At 43.2% G+C, this 20,092-nt stretch overlaps 1 non-coding gene across 1 annotated transcript; it reads left to right on the forward strand.

The window, feature by feature from the left end:
- The first annotated feature begins 13,375 nt into the window (after positions 1-13,375).
- On the forward strand, positions 13,376-13,482 carry LOC125589376. Its single transcript, XR_007325568.1, has one exon. It is a non-coding gene; the product is annotated as a small nucleolar RNA R71 (small nucleolar RNA).
- The last annotated feature ends 6,610 nt before the right edge of the window (positions 13,483-20,092 follow it).

Here is a 20,092-nt window from a genome sequence, read left to right on the forward strand (position 1 = left end):
GGCCCTGCTGCGTCCTTTCCCAAGGGAACATTCAGAAATTGGAGCAGTGGTGTGATCATCCCGCCTATCCTAATCTTTGGTTGCGAATCAGTTGTGTACCATACCCAGTCTCTGTAGTGCTCGAAACGATTCACGAAGAAGCTGACCATCCCGAAGGAAGCATAAATGTCGTTGCTTGGAAGGGGCAACGTTCCAGGTGGGGCGTAGGGGCGGATAGCCGGGCAGAGCAGTCGCATGTCTTCCTCGGTGACATTACCAGCTTGCTTCCATGGGTAGAATGCATGGACGAGCATCCTATGGAGGTAGCGTACAGACGGGTGCCGGATATGTGAGTTCTTGTCAGCCCCGGTAGAGTGCTTGTTTCCAGTGATTAACTTCCAAAGCTGAGCGGGGAAGTTTTCACACTTGGGAAGGGAGTAGTCTGCCAAGTCTTGGAAACCCATGACTCTCCCAATGTCTTTGAAGTTCATGTTGTACTCTCTCCCATTGACCTTGAACTTTATTTTGCCCCATCCTTGCCTCACGTGCGGAGCGTCATGGTAAGTGACCTTAAGGGAAGACAAGAACTGACAGGAGACATCCCGATAGGCAGGGTAGGCCATGGTGAGGAGTTTAGGCATCTTCAGGTGCCCCAGCATTGCCTCAATATCAGAATCGAGACCCACCTCCTTCAGCAAATCAAGGTCAGCGAATATGGTTGGAGTCCAAGTTACCCCATTCAGCAAATGATGATACAGCTCTTCCTCAGATGGAGTTTTCACCCTGTCTCTATCCTCAGCAACCTCTTTCCCCTTGGACATCTTGGCCCTCTTTGTAGGAGCCTGCTCATCTGCACTTTCATCGCACTCTCCTCATCTGTGGCAACTGCTATACTCTTTTCTGCCCTCTTCTCTTGTTCCTTTGCCTTCTTTGCAGCCACGGTTTGCTGTCGAGAAGTCCTTTGTGTCCCAGTACCAGCTCGTTCTGAGGCTAAAGCCTTTACTTTCAACGAAGAGTCTTGACTTTCAGGTTCTTGCCTCTCAGCATCCGACTTTCTCTTAGTTTTCCTAACCATTGTACCTGAGAAATACAAAACTTGGAAAGGGATAAGTCGATTGACTTTGCAAATGTAAATTTCAAGAATCAAAGTAATTCTAGAATGAGAGGGTTCTCTAATCAAACCTTTCAACACCTTAACATACTAACTCACCCACTAACACACTCAATTAGGATCAATTTCGAAAAGCCCCAAATCCATGAACCCTAATTTTGCCAAAGTTCAAATTAAGCTCAATTCCACCATCAATTCAACAACCCAACTTGATATATAAGCTTTTCCTAGTCTATTTTACCACAATCAAGCAAGAAAATGACCAAATTTCGATTTTCAAATTCTAGGGTTCATGGACCTACGAATCTGAATTTAAAAACACAATACCTTGCTTTGGATGAAAGGAAATGGGGAATGGGTGGTGAGGAATACACTGTTGGGGCGAAAACTTGGATTTAAAAACAAGATCTAGGAGACTTGGGTGAGAATTGAGAAAGTTTGGAGATTATTGGTGTGGGTTTGTTTGAGAGAGTATGAGTGTTTGTGAGAGGAAGGGAGAGTGAAAAAGATGAAGGTCGTGGATATGGGTAGGTCTAGGGTCGTCTGGTTAGGTTTAGGGTTGGTTAACTCGAATTAAACCGGACAAAATTGAAGAGGTACTTACCTGGACCGGCTCGGGAGCGACCTCACGTGGTTGCTGCGAGACGTCGCTCAAGTCACCGAAAATGCGAGCGACCTCACGTGGTCGCTCTGGTCACGTCGCTCCCCAGTCTCAGAAAACGCGAGCGACCTCACGTGGTCGCTCTGATCATGTCGCTCCCCAGTCACAGAAAACGCGAGCGACCTTGTTGGGGTCAAAATCGGTCACGACGGAATCAATGTCTGAAAGGCCGTAAAAATCGGCATGAACGTTTTTACGAAAAATAAATCTTCGAAAAAGATTTATATTTACGAAAAGCTTGGCGAAAGAAAAGCGAGTCATCGAACAAGAGCTCGAAAAGGGTCGCTACGCAGTAACAGAACACACGTTCCGTCCGCTCACTACGTAGCGACCGAGCTCGAGCCAAAGCTCGGTCGCTACGTAGCGACCGAGCTCGAGCCAAAGCTCGGTCGCTACGTAGCGACCGAGCTCGAGCCAAGGCTCGGTCGCTACGTAGCGACCGAGTTCGAGCCAAAGATCAATCGCTACGTAATGACCGAGCCCGAGCCAAGGTCGCTACGTAGCGACCGAGCCCGAGCCATTGCTCGGTCGCTACGTAGCGACCATGCTCGAGAGCAATCACCCGGTCGCTACGTAGCGACCGAGCTCTTCCGAAACATCGATACGCCATTAGTCCATGCATCCTCGTCTACCTTTCGATGCTATCTCCCGAAGACCATAGCGAACCCATTTCACGATCCCCCGCCATTCTAAGTTATCGATCAAACTTTACCGTGAAAACCGCGGAAAGTTCGTTCTTTATCGAAAGAAGCCGTAATAAACGCTTCGAGTCGGAAAACGGCCCAAAGGGACCTAAGACATGACTTGAAGCCCAACTTACGATTTCTTAACCAACGACTCGTAAGCTACGTGACGGTTTACACTTGATTCCCAAGAAAAGATAAATGTCAAGTTTCCGCGGATAAATACGAAATTTTGAAGATAATTACGAAGATCGGAAAAAATGGAATATCTCCATTTTTATGTTATGACGGCTTAAGGGCAGAAGGGGAAAAGCGTAAACCGACCTTGGAGCCAGTATATAAGGAGTTCTAGGCGAGAGGAATGAGGGAGGACTTTTCAGAGAAAACTTAGCACTTAGAGCGATTTAGGCATATTTCCGTTTTTGTTATTCGAGCTGCGACTCAATTAGGTTATTGTCGTCTTAGGTTTAGAACTAGGAATCTCGCCGACAGCTCTCGTAGCCCAGGCTCTTACCTTGTTGTAACGCTCAAACGCGAATTCGGAATAATATCGACTTTGCTCTCTTATCGATTTCTTATACTTTATCGTTGTCATTATTGTGTTCTTATTGCTTGGCGTGTGGTATTAGCAGATATCTGGGACCTCTGGGAAATTAGGGTTTTTCCTAGTTTCCTTATTTAAACGGATATCGACAGTGCGAATTTCGGTTCCCACAGTTTGGCTCTAGAAGGAGGGGTGGTTACGGATCAATCTAACTCTCAGCCACAAAACGCTTGATCAAAACAATGTCTGAAATACGAAAGACAAAATCGCAGTTCGCAACAACGCTGGTAAGACAACCCCAGCTACCACTGCGCCTATGGCCAACGCTTACGCAAACGCCATAGTGCCTAAAAAAAGAAAAATTGAAAAAACCTAGCCGCGACTTTTTGCCAATAGGAAGTGCTACGAAACGAGCTTGCGATTTCTCTGTCTAAATATAAAGGAAAATGATAAATTTTATCAAATCCCGTAAGCTTGGCTCGTTTCCGAGTTAAAGAAGTTTCAATGTGTAGGAGTTTTACCAAAACACGTTTTCCGAAAAATTTTCGGAAGGGTAAAACTTGTTCCCCCAAAAACCGCAGAAAACTCCTAGGTTAATCGCGGAAAAAGGAAGCGCAGCAAATCAATTACACAGCTCGGTCGCTACGTAGCGACCGAGCTCAAGCCAACTCTCCACTCGCTACATAGCGACCTGACAGGCCTCAGAAAGGTCCTCCTTTGGGTTCTCTTTTGAATCCTCATCGAAACGCTTTTAGTTTCATCTCAATCGGAATTTCCGTTGAGATTTTACGACGAAAACAAGTAGGACTCTTCTTGGCTTGCTTCCACTCGCTACGTAGCGACCTGTCAGACCTTCACTCGCTACATAGCGACCTGTCAGGCCTCAGAAAGTTCCTCCTTTGGGTTCTCTTTTGAATCTTCATTGAAACGCTTTTCGTTTCATCTCAATCGGAGTTTCCGTTGAGATTTTACGACGAAAACAAGTAGGATTCTTCTTGGCTTGCTTCCACTCGCTACGTAGCGACCTGTTAGACCTTCACTCGCTACATAGCGACCTGTCAGGCCTCATAAAGGTCCTCCTATGGGTTCTCTTTTGAATCCTCATCGAGACGCTTTTCGTTTCATCTCAATCGGAGTTTCCGTTGAGATTTTACGACGAAAACAAGTAGGACTCTTCTTGGCTTGCTTCCACTCGCTATGTAGCGACCTGTCAGACCTGCACTCGCTACATAGTGACCTGTCAGGCCTCAGAGAGGTCCTTCTTTGGGTTCTATTTTGAATCCTCATCGAAACGCTTTTCGTTTCGTCTCAATCGGAGTTTCCGTTGAGATTTTACGACGAAAACAAGTAGGACTCTTCTTGGCTTGCTTCCACTCGCTACGTAGCGACCTGTCAGACCTTCACTCGCTACATAGCGACCTGTCAGGTGTCAGAAAGGTCCTTCTTTGGGTTCTCTTTCGAATCCTCATCGAAACGCTTTTCGTTTCGTCTCAATCGGAATTTCCGTTGAGATTTTACGACGAAAACAAGTAGGACTCTTCTTGGCTTGCTTCCACTCGCTACGTAGCAACCTGTCAGACCTCCAGCTCACTACATAGCAACCTGTAAGGCTTCGAAAAGATCCTCCTTTGTGTTCTCTTTTGAATCCCGATCGAAACGCTCTTCGTTTCTTCTCAATCGGAGTTTCCGTTGAGATTTTACGACGAAAACAAGTAAGACTCGTCTAAACTCCTTCGCTTGCTCCTACTCGCCCTTACCTCCATCTTTGTGTTCTCCTTCAAATCTCGATCGAAACGTCTCTTTTTTCGTCTCGATTGGAGTTACCATTGAAACTAAAAAAAAAAAAAAAAACCCGCAAAGACTAATTTTCTCGGGTGGATTCAGATTAATCGTATAATACGGCAACTGTTAACTTAACACCTTAGCCGCCTCAACTATACGATTACGTTGAATCTTTTAATTGACTTCGTATCAGTCAAGTTCGGAAGATAAATGTTAAGTTTCAAAGGATAAACATCAATATCGAAAAAAGGCGAACATACACGAGAAGAGGAAGGGGAAATGAGCAAGCAAAACTGAGAAGAGACAAAACTGCATCTTCGAGAGAACTAAGGTATTTGCGACTTGAAATTTTTGAAATCAAACTTGGAGTTTTCGTAGGAAATTACTAAGAAATAAAAATACCTTTGAGACTGTCGTACAACTTTAAGGAACGTAAAACCTAGGTGGATAGTCTAGCGAACTAAGTCTTAGGTGATTTTTCCTGTCTCGATATATTGTCCCATAACAATTCGTCTAGATCTTGCAAACCGATCTAAACTCTCCGAAAATCGAGAAACGATCGCCACGCATATCAAGCTCGCTTCCTAGGGAGATAAAAAACTAGAGACATGAACGTCGTCTTAAAACCGATTCGTTTCTGGTAATTCTCTCGGAACCGACATATTCCAAGTCTTCAACTTGGAAACAACCAAATTACAGTCCAAGCGTCATCTTTAAACCAACTCGGACTGTCGATCATTCTATTCCTCGAGAAAAAAGTGATGGAGTAGGTGCGTATACTATACTCGTATACTCCCATACTTCAAAAACATATTCAAACAATGCGATGTCTCGTCAAGATCAAGAAAACGCTTTCGACAAGAAAACGCTTTTGACAAAGCAAACTCTCGTAGAAATATGCGGAAAAATATTCATACAATGCGATGTCTCGTCAAGATCATCCTAAAGGCAAACGACAATCTGAGATTCATCTAAACGCTAGGAATTGATCCAAACCATGTTGGGAAAATTCTCAAAGACTATACAGCATCTATCATCGCAATCATTCGTTTAGAAAACCTCTGCCAAACTTCAGAATGAAAATCGATGATTTGCTGAAGTCATAAAGATCTTTTCCGATTTGATAAAGCCACTTTCGTTTAAAAATTTCTACGAGAAATCTTCAATCACCAAAGCATTTCTTTCAGTTTTCGTTGTACCAAGTGAGTCGCGGAAAAGTATCGAAAACATTTGTGACAGAAAACTCGAGAATAGATGTAGCATCGTGCATAAAGATACGCTTTCATCCCGATGGTGGCGAGATCCACCTCTGGTCGACCAATTCGTTCCAGAAACGAATGTGTCATGAGAATCCTTTCATAAAACCTATGAAAAACGTTCTGCGACTAGATCGTAATGAAATAAACTTTGGTAACACTCCATGAGTAACTCCAAGCAACTTTCACCTAGGATCGAAATCACAGCAGAAACGTTTCTCGTGAAACCCACAGAAACAACGCTACTTTAACATATGTTTACATATCACCGATCAACAACCTTCATAAAACTGGTCCCCGTTACTTACGAGAAAAATCCTTCCTACAATCAGACCAAGTCTTACGAAGAAACTTTCTAAAGTTAACATAACAGGCTTTATGAAGAACCATGCGGCTCGCTGGCTTCTGCTTTTCCTTTCCCTCGGTCACATCCGAGAAGGCAGTCGTCCCGCCACTGACTCCAAACTGGTTATGTAGCAAACCTCTTGGGCTTCGTCTTCCTCAGGCAAAAAAGATTCGATTTTTATAAGACTAAAGGTCACATTATACGAAATGTTCGTCGTATAACTGAAACCTAGAGTGGAGAATCGTTTTCTATGACTATCGGCCATATTAGCATGGATAACCCCGGCAAACTTGGCCTATCAATCTTGACAAGCGCTCTTTGGACCCCAGTCAATTACGCCTTCCATCTAAAGGTCCAAACCAATATTTGCCATCCCCTTTAAGGACGATCGTAAACTAACATGACCTTAAATGTTAAAGTACCGTGGTCTAATCCTTGACCTACAACATCCTTGGCTATCTGAGTGAACACATCCCTCACGCCAAGCCAAACTATTTGAGAAACCATAGCTCTATCACTTAACGGCTAAACAACAATCTACGATTTTTCTAAAAACGTCGTGTGACTATTAAGAGAATAATTATCGTATAGCCTACAGTCGGAAGTCATATCGTAAATTCTTCGTAACGAAACTCAGTCCTAACAACCAAATGGTTAAAGGAAGATCTAAACTTTTCGAAAATTGACCGAGTTCAATACGCTCCACAATTCACTTTAAGCCCGTAACGTTTTACCCATAATACGCGGCATGTAAGGAAAAATTCGTAACAAAGCTTCTAGAGCTATACGAAACATCCTCAAAAATGCACGAAATAGATCTCGGAAAGCCAACACTTCACAAAGCACTATGAAGGAAAACGCTTCTTCCCATGGAAAAATTTACGCGACACCTCAGTCCTAATTCGTCGATCGCAAATCAAATTATTAGCATCCAAACAGGAACAACAATTTTGGCTGCGAACATCCGTAGTCAAACAAGAACGTTTCTAAAACGCAGGGCTAAGACTAAACCCTTGCAACATCGCAAAACATCTTCAAGCCCGCGAACATTTCAAGCACGAAACGCGGCATACAAAAGAACAACAAATCTTCAGCCTCGCGAGACGTCGCAGACGCCTGAAGATTTGTTCTTCGACAAAATTTCCTTCCTCGATAAAAATACTTTCTTGGAAGACCAGACAGTCATACGCACTAACATCTTCTCAAAACATATCCTTCGCGAAGACTCGAAACGGTATTTTTTACCATTAAGTTTATTGCTGATCACAACGAACTCTTAACGTCCTAAACAGACTTAGTCATCTCGTGGAGATGACTCTCGTACATCCGACACAAGGATAATAGCGCTATAAAAGAAACCCAAAACTTTTGGTCAGCCTTTCCAGGAGGCTTAAAAATTGTCCTTGGAGAGATGCTCGGTTCCAACCATACAAGTCGTATAAGCCGAGAACCTATCGCAGACTTTAAATCGGTAAGGAATCAGGATGAAACTGAAACGGGATACGTAAGTCGAATTAGTCATCGCACCCTTTAAAACTAGGAGTAAACCTAGGTCTTGCCCTAAACCCAGCGCACTGGTCTCTAACATCTCTAGGCATAGTATCAAAAACCGTGATACGAGATCCCAAAATTTGTCTATTTGCCAATATTCGAGCGTCTTCAGAAATCCCGCAAGTTTACACACTGTGAAAAACTCTCGAAACAGATCACGGATATAGAAGTTCACACAGAGTTAGATTACGAGATGACAACTCGTAGTTTTCCTTCTACACCCATATAAAATGCCATCGGCAGTAACACACCTGATAACCGCTACATAAAAACTAGACCGTAAAGGTCTCGCTGGAAAACAAGTCATAAGAACCATAATTCCAAGACAAACTACGAAAGGCTTGATCCCTTCAACAAGGGTACGTAGGCAGCCGTTATAAGGCACAGCCCCAATCTTATCGCGTTCTACTTTTAGAAGAGCGAGAAGACCACTTACCCCTGACTTTTTCGACCATTAATTCCGCCTAACTCACCTAACTTGCCTAACTTGCCAAGCCACTCGCTAGAACCTCACGCTATAAGCTCATGGTTCTAACGAGCTGGGGGGCTAACTGTTGGGGTCAAAATCGGTCACGACGGAATCAATGTCTGAAAGGCCGTAAAAATCGGCATGAACGTTTTTACGAAAAATAAATCTTCGAAAAAGATTTATATTTACGAAAAGCTTGGCGAAAGAAACGCGAGTCATCGAACAAGAGCTCGAAAAGGGTCACTATGCAGCAACAGAACACACGTTCCGCTCGGTCACTACGTAGCGACCGAGCTCGAGCCAAGGCTCGGTCGCTACGTAGTGACCGAGCACTCGCTCAGTCGCTACGTAACAACCGAGCACTCGCTCGGTCGCTACGTAACGACCGAGCTCGAGCCAAAGCTCGGTCGCTACATAACGACCAAGCCCGAGCCAAGGCTCGGTCGCTACGTAGCGACCGACCTCGAGCAGGAGCTCGGTCGCTACGTAGGGACCGAGCTCGGGCTTGAGCTCGAGCCAAAGCTCGGTCGCTACATAGCGACCGAGCTCTTCTGAAACATTGATACGCCATTAGTCCATGCATCCTCGTCTACCTTTCGATGCTATCTCCCGAAGACCATAGCGAACCCATTTCACGATCTCCCGCCATTCTAAGTTATCGATCAAAGTTTACCGTGAAAACCGCGGAAAATTCGTTCTTTATCGAAAGAAGCCGTAATAAAAGTTTCGAGTCGGAAAACGGCCCAAAGGGACCTAAGACATGACTCGAAGCCCAACTTACGATTTTTTAACCAACGACCCGTAAGCCGCGTGACGGTTTACGCTTGGTTCGCAAGGAAAGATAAATGTCTAGTTTCCGCGGATAAATACGAAATTTTGAAGATAATTACGAAGATCGGAAAAAATGGAATATCTCCATTTTTATGCTATGACGGCTTAAGGGCAGAAGGGGAAAAGCGTAAACCGACCTTGGAGCCAGTATATAAGGAGTTCTAGGCGAGAGGCATGAGGGAGGACTTTTCAGAGAAAACTTAGCACTTAGAGCGATTTAGGCATATTTTCGTTTTTGTTATTCGAGCTGCGACTCAATTAGGTTATTGCCGTCTTAGGGTTTAGAACTAGGAATCTCGCCGACAGCTCTCGTAGCCCAGGCTCTTACCTTGTTGTAACGCTCAAACGCGAATTCGGAATAAGATCTACTTTGCTCTCTTTTCGATTTCTTATACTTTATCGTTCTCATTATTGTGTTCTGATTGATTGGTGTGTGGTATTAGCAGATATCTGGGACCTCTGGGAAATTAGGATTTTTCCTAGTTTCCTTATTTAAACGGAAATCGACAGTGCGAATTTCGGTTCCCACAGACCTCACGTGGTCGCTGCGAGACGTCGCTCCGAGAGCGACTCTTGAGCTCCGGACACCGAAAATACGAGCGACCTCGTGGTGTCACTGCGGAACCTCGCTCCCACGCTCGATTCTTTGCATTGACCGGATCGATGAACCACCTGAACACTACCTCAACACTTTTCCCCCTTTTTTTTTATGAAATATGATGAAAATGAAAATACCAATGCAATATGTACAAGGATACGCATGGGACTTCCTCCCAAATGAGCTTGTTTTAAGTCTCAGCTTGACTTTGCCTCCTTTTGGATTAGGCTGGGGTAGGATCAGACAGTGGAGTTGAAACTCCATCTTCCTCAGGTGCATCTGCCATGTAGAGCTTAACCCTTTGCCCATTGACTATGAAGTCTCTTCCATCAGTACTCCACAAAACTATTGCTCCATATGGCTTAACCTCTTTGACCTTGAAAGGGTCGGACCACCTTGACTTAAGCTTTCCTGGAAAAAACTTCAGTCTTGAGTTGTAGAGAAGAACTTGATCTCCTTCTTTAAACTCTTTTTTTAGGATATTCTTGTCATGGAAAGATTTAGTCTTCTCCTTGTAGATCCTTGAGTTTTCGAAGGCATCCATTCTTATCTCATCAAGCTCATGTATCTGAAAAAGCCTTTTCTCCTTGGCACTCTTGATGTCAAAGTTCAGCAACTTTACTGCCCAAAGTGCCTTGTACTCAAGCTCCACTGGTAGATGGCAAGCTTTCCCGTACAATAGGTTGAAAGGTGTGGTCCCCAGAGGTGTCTTGTAAGCTGTCCTATAAGTCCAAAGCGCATCATCAAGCTTAACTGACCAATCATTCCTTGTAATCCCCACAATCTTCTCCAGAATGGACTTGATCTCTCTGTTAGAAATCTCAACTTGACCACTTGTTTGAGGATGGTAAGGAGTTGCAACCTTGTACGTAACACCGTTCTTCCTAAGAAGTCCCTCAAGCAGTTTGTTGATGAAATGAGACCCTCCATCACTGATTACAACTCTTGGAACTCCGAACCTTGGAAAGATGGTGCTCTTGAACATCTTGATTACCACTCTTGCATCATTGGTGGGACTTGCAATAGCTTCCACCCATTTTGAGACATAATCAACAGCTACCAGGATGTACTTGTTGCCATGTGATGATGGAAATGGCCCCATGAAGTCAATACCCCACACATCAAACACTTCAACTTCAAGAATTGGATTCTGAGGCATCTCATTCCTCTTGGTGATGTTTTCCCTCCTTTGGCATGAATCACATCTTGAAACAAAGTCTTGTGTGTCCTTGAACATGTGTGGCCACCAGAATCCATCTTGTAACACCTTAGCAACAGTCTTGAAGGTAGCAAAGTGGCCTCCATAAGATGATCCATGACACTGTGTAAGGATCACATCAATCTCCTCATTAGCAACCACTCTCCTATAAAGTTGATCTTTGCAGAGAATGTAGAGGTAGGGCTCATCCCAGTAGTATCTCTTCACATCCTTGTAGAACTTCGTCTTGGCATAACCCACAGGATTCAAAGGCTCTTTTCATGTGGCTAGGTAATTCACCAAATCAGCATACCAAGGTTCTTTCTCTTCTGTTGCCTTGACTTCTTCAAGCTTCCTTCCAGTCTCACAAACTGCTATCACTGCTCCAATAGCCATGATCTGTTCCTCAGGGAGTCCTTCATCAATTGGAATGCCACACTCCACTCTCAGCCTGGACAAGCGATCAGCTACACCATTCTCAACTCCTGGTTTGTCCTTGATCTCTAAATCAAACTCTTGCAGCAAAAGAATCCATCTCAAGAGCCTGGGCTTTGCATCCTTCTTCGCCAAAAGGTGTGTCAACGCAGCATGATCTGTGTAGAAAATGACTTTAGATCCCACCAAATAGCTTCTGAATTTCTCAAAGGCAAAGACAATGGCTAGCATCTCCTTCTCTGTTGTGGCATATCTTATCTAAGCATCATTCAGGGTTTGGCTCGCGGAGTAGATCACATGGGTCTTGCCATTTTCTTCTGCCCCAAAACAGCTCCCACAGCATAATCACTAGCATCACACATGATCTCGAAGGAGAGATCCCAATTAGGTGGCTGGACAATTGGAGCACTGATGAGTTCACCTTTCAGCTTCTTGAAGGCTTCTAGACACTCCACATCAAAGCTAAAGGTGGCTTCTTTGCTCAGCAGCCTGGTCAATGGTCTAGTGATCATGGAGAAGTCCCTTATGAATCTCCTGTAAAACCCAGCATGACCAAGAAAACTTCGGATGTCTTTCACTGTCTTTGGTGGGGGCAAACCAACCATAACATCGATTTTGGCCTTATCCACCTCAATCCCCTTCTCTGAAATCTTGTGCCCCAGCACAATCTCTTCTTTGACTATGAAGTGACACTTCTCCCAGTTCAGCATAAGGTTGGTGTCTTCACATCTCTATAGGACCCTGCACAAATTTGACAAACAAGCAGAAAACGAAGATCCATAGACAGAGAAATCATCCATGAACACCTCCACAACATCCTCAATCATATCAGAAAAGATCGACATCATGCACCTTTGAATGGTAGTTTGGGTTCATAGGGAGGAGGAACAAAAGAATTATCACTTGCTGGAGCAACAACTTCACCATCTTTCACTGTTTTCTTCTCTTCCCCAACCTTTCGTTTACCTTTTGCTTCCACAATCTTTTCCAAGATTTCATCATTGATTTTCTCATCAACAATCACCACTTCATCATCTATGTTGATGGCAACCCCCTCACCTTGTTTTTCAGCATCCTTGGTGAGAGCTTTCTGAGGTAACTCCTTACCACTCCTGAGGGTGATAGCTTTCATGGTCTCCTTGGGGTTTTGCTCAGATTTTCCAGGTAAAGAACCTTGTTGGCGATTTTGTTGAGTGTTCATGACAGCAAACTGGTTCTCCAAGGTTCTGAACTTGTTGTTGAGCTCATTGTAGCTTCAATCAATCTTTGCGTGAAGGTTTTTCAACTCATAGCCAACATGCTTCTCACTTCTTGTCTGAGACTCCAAGATTTGTTTTAGTAGGGCATCAGTGCTGCTGACTGGAGGAGTAGAGGTAGAAGTAGTAGGTTGTTGTTGGGCAGGTTGTTGTCCTTTGTTGTTGAAACCGGGAGGAGGGTTTTGTTGAGGCTGATAGCTGCCTTGCTGGTTGTTCCGAGGCTGATAACCACTCTGTTGGTTGTTGGGGTAAGATCTCTGTTGGTAGTTGTTGTACTGAAAGTTTGGCTCTTTCTTGTACCAGCTACCATTGTTGTTGATGAAGCACAGCTCTTCTTGCCCTTCCAAACCATCAACTTCCTGGACAACAGGTGTGGCTTCTTTGTTTGGGTTACCAACAAAGTGCAGCTGCTCCTGGATGGCCTTATCAGCAATGAGAATATCAATCTTATCCTGGAGAGCCTTTAACTCCCTCCTCGTCTGCTTGTCATCTGTTCGATTGCCTCTGTCGTGGTCTCCACTGTAGACTGCATCACTCTTTACCATGTTGTCAACCAGCTCTTCTGCATCTTCCTCAGTTCTCCCCAAGAAGAACCCATTGCTAGTTGTATCCAGTCTGGCCCTGTACTTAGGAAGAGCACCACGGTAGAATGTGCTCAGCAAGCTCTTCTTAGAGAAACCATGGTGTGGGCATTGAGCTTGGTAGCCCTTGAATCTTTCCCAGGCTTCACTGAATCCTTCCAAGCCTTTCTATTGAAAGCTGGAGATCTCATTTCTCAGCTTAGCAGTTATTGAAGTAGAGAAGAACTTCTCCAAGAAAGCTTTCTTGCAGTCATCCCAAGTGGTGATTGAGTCACTTGGTAGAGACTTCCCCCACTGTCGTGTCTTATCCCCCAGAGAGAAAGGGAATAACTTCAGCTTTAAGGCATCCTCATACACACCATTGGTTTTTGACAACCCACAGTAACTGTCGAACCTGTCCAAGTGATCAAATGGGTCCTCTAGAGCCAAGCCATGATACTTGTTGTTCTCGATCACGTTGAGGAGTCCTGATTTGATCTCAAAGATGTTGGCTGCTACAGCTGGTGCTCGGATTCCCAATCTATGACCATAAATGTTGGGGCGGTCATAAGTGCCAATGGGTCGAGCTGCTCGCTGTTGGTTTTGTGGAACGTTGTTGGCATCATTTTGAGGTATGTCTCCAATATCAGTATCCAATCTCTGCAAGTGAGAATGTTGCTCTTCTTCTCTTCTCTTTATAGCACACTCTCTCTCTAAAGCTCTGATGTCTGCGGCTCTTGGAACTAGGTTTGATGGACCCCTGCTCCTCAAGTTCATACACCTGTAAATTAAAGGGAGGTGAAGAAGGAGAATCAGTAACTAAAGAAAATAAAAATGACTTAGTCTCAAGCAAATGACTAAATCTCAATGTTCAAATCTACTTAGAATTTGGCAACGGCGCCAATTTGATGTTTGGAGTTTTCAAGGCTCGTAAAACAAATGTTGTAGTATAAATGATTGTCGAACCAATTCTAAGGGATTTCAAGCACTGAGAATGCAAGTACTTACTTAATCTAAGTGCAACCGATGATTTTAAGGGTTTTCTAAACTAATGATTAATACTAATACAGTTTCAGAATAATAAAAACGGTAAATGAGTTGACTTTCTTGACTAAGGAAAATGAGAACTCATGGGCATAGGAATTAGACCTTGGGTGATCAAGTTTCGAACTAAGGATGGCAGACGAACAATCAAACTAACAACCTTAAGCTTAGACACGATCCTAAACAAACTCTATGTCTAGATGAATGTTCATTTACTAACACATTTCAAACAACAAATGTCTTTGGTTGAATAATATGGAAGCAATCATTACTAACAGGTCTAAGGCTATCTTAGCACTTCTAACAACAAATGTCTTTGGCAAAATATGCTAAAAGCTTAGAAGGGTTGTTTCAGGCATTTCATCGAACACCTTTTGGGTGGAAAATGCCTAAAGATCAACTTTTGAGGAGCTAACTCAGAAGATGCATTATGATTACTCTACTAGCAAGGTTTTGGAATGATCTACTCTAAAACATCCTAGCTCTAACCTAATCACCATTAATCTTCCTAACCCATGAATTCAAATGGTGATTACTCACTACTCTTCATGATTCCTCTTAAACCAATTTTGGATTTCAGATTAATCATACAGAGGGATACAACAACGAATTGAAAACACAGAATTGCAATAACTAGATGAACAAAGATGATTCAAGAGATGAACTTTCCAAAAGTTTTTCTTAGAACCAAAAGATAATATGTCTGGTGGCTGCTAAAGGTACTTAAAACATAGGTTTTCAGAAGTAAAAACATGCATAATGAAATGACCAAAAGGCCCTTGAGTAGAAATGAATTCGAGCAAAAAGAAGGCGCGCAGCGACCTCCAGTAGTCGCTCTGAGAGGTTGCTCCAGGCTTCAGGAGCGACCTGGAGGGGTCGCTGCGAGACGTCGCTCCGGGTCGCTCTTCGCGAGCGACCTCGCTGTGTCGCTCTGGTCACGTCGCTCCCAGCTGGAGCGACCTTATGGTGTCGCTCTGGCCAAGTCGCTCTCGTGCCTCCGAGCGATGGAGACGCGAGCGACATCGGGGTGTCGCTCTGGCCAAGTCGCTCTGAAAGGGTGTCACAACGACTTCACGGTGTCGCTCCGGTGAAGTCGCTCCCATGCACTGCTCGTCCAATGATCACTTTTATCACCTCTTTTGAGCTCCAAATGCACCCAAATGTCTCCAAGAACTTCATGTTGTACTCCAATACCTGATAAGGACTCATGTATGCAAAATGCAACCTAAACATGGCTAAATCCTAGTCTATATGATCAAAATGCACATGGGTGAATGGATAAGACAATGGAAATATGCAAGATATCAATGTCCGAAGCTTCTCCCATGCTTCTTTGGACGTCCTTGCACCAGCAACCTTCTCAAATGTATCTTCATCTAATCCTTGATAGATTAGACATAGAGCCTTCTTGTCTCTCTTCCTTTAATCTCTCAAACCATCATTTTGTGTTTGAGATAGACCACCATCATTCTCCGGTTCATTGAAGCCTTTCTCGACTATCTCCCACACATCACGTGCTCCTAAGATAGCCATCATCCTAAGACTCCAATTGTCATAGTTTCTCTTAGTGAGCAATGGAACTTGGAAGGAAACACCATTGTTTGTCATCTTCAAAAGGAACGTGTAACTCTGATACCACTTTGTTGGAATGAAAAACTTTATAAAGATGGAGAAAGTGTTTAAGTGTTTGAAGAGAAAAAAGTTTTGTGAAGAAGAAAGATTTTATAACTTAGAAGAAGATTTATTATTACTTGAAAGTTTGTTACAAAATTGATTATTTCTTGGTGATACAAAATGAGAAGAGAGTGGAAGTATTTATAGCCTCCAAAGTACAAAATATTTTACATATTTTTATCTTAAATCTAGAGAATTCTACTTAAAAATCTAGATTATTTTATCTTAATTATCTAGATAATTCTATAAGAATATCTAGATTTTTATTTTAAGGAGGTGGATGATTTTTCTAGAATTTTCGGTTAAGTTTTGGATCAACAGATGATTAACCCAATAATGTTCGATCCAAATCAAGTTTATTTTTCAAACATTCTTCTGTTGCAGCGCCTGCAGTATGAAAGAGATTATAAGCAATCGAATTCAAATGACTACCTATCATCAGTAGTATAAACTAAGCTCTCACCTTATTTGCATCATTCACAAAAGCAAAATCAACAAAGCCATAGCCCACATGCTTGCCCGTGTGGTCTCCTATAAGTCGAACATAAGAAACTCCTCCAACATCTTTGAAGAAATCGATGCTGTCGATAATGGAGGATAAGATTAAAAACTTTTCCAGAGATAGAAAAAGGAAATTAAAAGTGCTACTAACATATCTCTTGGTTTAGTTTGGGGAGAGAAACGGCCCACAAAGAGCGTCTTTTTGGTATGGCAGGTTCCTGAAGTCAGCAGGAGAGTGTGTTAGCATGACTGCTAGGGAGAAAAAGACTTAGCAGATTCATTCTAGAGAATAAGACGAGGTGGCTACAGTTGTGTAATGAAAAGCCAAATGTGTCTGAAATTTTTTGAAGAAAATAACAAGAGGTACCTCAGGAGTTTCATCAAGTCCTTCCACTGCGGCAAATTCTTCTATCAGAAGGCCTTCCCGTTGAAGGTAGTCTTCGTACCTGGAATATCAAAAAACCTTGTGAAATTTCAATGTACTCCATTGATAACAAATAGTTAATAAACCCTTACCATACATTGTGATCTACGCAATACCTGATAAACAAGAAAAAAAATAGCGTTAAACTTGTGTAGTGTCAGCAGTAAGTTACATAAATGTTGGGGGTGGATTTACATCCTCCCTCAAGGCCCATTAGACATTGAATTAGGTTCACTTCATTATGAAACCCTAGACATCTTTCTTCTATAAATAAGAAGTTACCTTCTTATTAGAAAAGAATTCTCTCTTCTCCATTTTAGACCTAGAACACTTCTTACAAATGGTTTATGGATTCTTAGATTTACTTTACACTAGAAACCATTTTTGTAATACAATCTTTGATCAATAAACTCTTTTTGATGTTTATTTTTCATTTGATTCTTTCAAGATTTCTTCTAAACCTCAAAAATCTAATCATTATCCTTAGATTCTTTATTGTATGATTCCAACAAACATCACCAGCATAAACACCGTTTTTGGATCAAACAGTTGGCGCTAGAAGTAAGGGGACAAGAAGAACTATCTTCAAAGCATATCAACACTTAGCTACACAAACTTAGCGGCGAGATTAGGGTTTATTTTCCGTACAATCATCTCTCTGCTATTTGTACTTTTCCGGTTTAAGCTCTCACGAGCTCCGGCTTGCCATTACTTTCTCCACCTTTGTAACCTCATCTCGAAATCTAATAAACGCTTCTGTTCGACCCATTTTTAGTATTGTTTACTTTATCCGAGACCAAACTCACCTTAAATATCTCCATCAAAATTGCCGATAAAAAAAAAGAGATAAGTCTCCTTTTCAATATTTTGGTCAATTATCCATTACCACTAAATAATACTTCACACTTTGTGCAAGTCGTGGATTCTTGATTAATTATTTATCAATTATTCATTCGCTTAGTCAATGTTATAAATCATTGCATCCTTTGAACGATTGTTTCCCATAGATAATTGACAAGCTAGCTTGCATAACTCTCCAAAGCATTATTAAATAATTTCTTACGAATTATTTTCAACTTCTAATGTCTTTGTTTAATAGAACAGAGCGTAATTTCACGGTGAACTAAGGGCTAGGCCATACCAGTCAGCTCGGAAGCTTATAGACCCCGCTCATTGTTTGCTCTCGTCTGATAAACGAGCTCGATCACTGCATCACACAAGCTCACCACACTGACAGGATAGTACAATCTCCTCGTCTTCGTTAAAGACGAACCGAGTGACAGGAAGTTCTTACCTCATCTTTAAGACGAGACCGCCGTAGCAAGTGCTGTCTCTTCTTCATCACGAGATCGCCATATCCCAAGAATCCCGAGGACATCTCTGACCTTTGCTTTCACACTGCACAGGGAATTAGTCGCATCTTTCTACCCGACAAAGGCTTTAAACTTGGCATGAGCGAGAGAATAGGAGGAGAGCTCCTTCATGACGAGGAGAAGGTTCAATTGGTTATGATCATGTCGACGACAACCTCTCCAACAAGGTCTTGCTTCTTCGAGTAAGCTCTCTAGACAAGCACGTCGTTACCGGCAAGCTCTTCAAGGCCTCGTTTTGCGTGCCTCCGTTCAAGGTCCATCTCGTCTCACCTCGTCGATGGTTGCTCTTGTTGCGACAGAAGCCTTGAGCTCGTGCGGGTTGACGCCGAGGAACAGTCATGTGCTTTACTAGGCACAAGTCAACGCCAAACAACTATTTGAGTTCAAGCTCATGCAGTACACAACCGAGAAACAGAGGCGATCATGTGATCTCGGCACCCGTGGTTTCTTATGGCTTTATCACCATGATGTCTTTAAAGCTCCATCAACGGAAGCTTCTTGCGGAATTAAAGCTCCATCACTTGCTCCGCGGTCAAGAGGCTAAAGATCATGCATGCACGTCGGCCATCAAGAAGCTCGAGCTCAAGTTCGAGGATCAAGAGGCTCAAGCACATGCACACTCCTAAGTTATCTTCCTCACTAGGTCCGTGGTACTCTCTCGACGCTTCATGCTTAACTTCCGCTTTGAACATGAACTCTCCGAGCATACGAGTTTGTCATCTCAAAGAAATACGAAGAAGAGCTTACAAAAGAAAACGAGCTCTCAACAGTGAGGAACAAAGATAAAGTCAAACATGACAGCTCATCAAGACTTCAACTCTTCTCTGGCAGTTTACCAATTTATCATCTACCAACAAAACCACTTGCCGGTCAAAGCTCCACTTTAAAAGTCAGCTGCAATAATGACAACAAGGCATTTCCTTGGCCCACTATTTTTCTCGGCATCGTTTGGGGACTATGAGAGACTTTCTCCACAAGGAAACGAGTAAATCAATAAATTAGTGTTAAGGAGGCTGGACCTATATGAAGCCGCATGCTTTCGCCGCAGCATCTCAGCTCAAACAAGAGCGACTTGGCGACAAGATAAGTGACGACTAAAAGCAGCCCCAATGGTAACAACGACTCAATGCCGAGAAGCAGCCTAGCTAATGTCACCTCCGTCACGCGCTTTACTCGGGACAGTTGATGCTCAGCACCCAGCTTGACCTCTAGCTTCATCACTTGCCACGGCTCAAGCGAGACTGTCGCCAACTCCACCACTCCATCTACACATGGATGGAAACAATACCGCAAAGACATGTCCACCATGGTGATTTGATTGGACGGTTCGTCCATGGTGGTACGTTCATGATAGATGTCTACGGCGACTTATTCTTGGCAGTTAGTCGATTGACGCTTCATCCATGGCAACTTGCTCCGGCGGTTCAGAACACTGTTTTCACAGATCGTTCGCGCAACCATCCCGGAGTAAGAAGTCTGATCGGAATCAGAAGTATGTCGATGACAGCTCGCCCGAGAAGGTCCGTCTATGACACTTCATTTATGGCAACCTAACCATGACTGCCCGTTCGTAACAATCATCTGCGACATGGGTACGTGCCTAGTTCATTGTCTTATAAACCCTATTCGTAAAATTCGCAGAGATCGATTTCATTTCTCTCTACGAAGTTGGGGGGCTTACTGTTGGGGGTGGATTTACATCATCTCTCAAGGCCCATTAGACATTGAATTAGGCCCACTTCATTATGAAACCCTAGACATCTTTCTTATTAGAAAAGAATTCTCTCTTCTCCATTTTAGACCTAAAACACTTCTT

This window comes from Brassica napus, chromosome C6 (assembly GCF_020379485.1).
Source record: "Brassica napus cultivar Da-Ae chromosome C6, Da-Ae, whole genome shotgun sequence".
In the NCBI taxonomy this organism is placed as follows: domain Eukaryota; kingdom Viridiplantae; phylum Streptophyta; class Magnoliopsida; order Brassicales; family Brassicaceae; genus Brassica; species Brassica napus.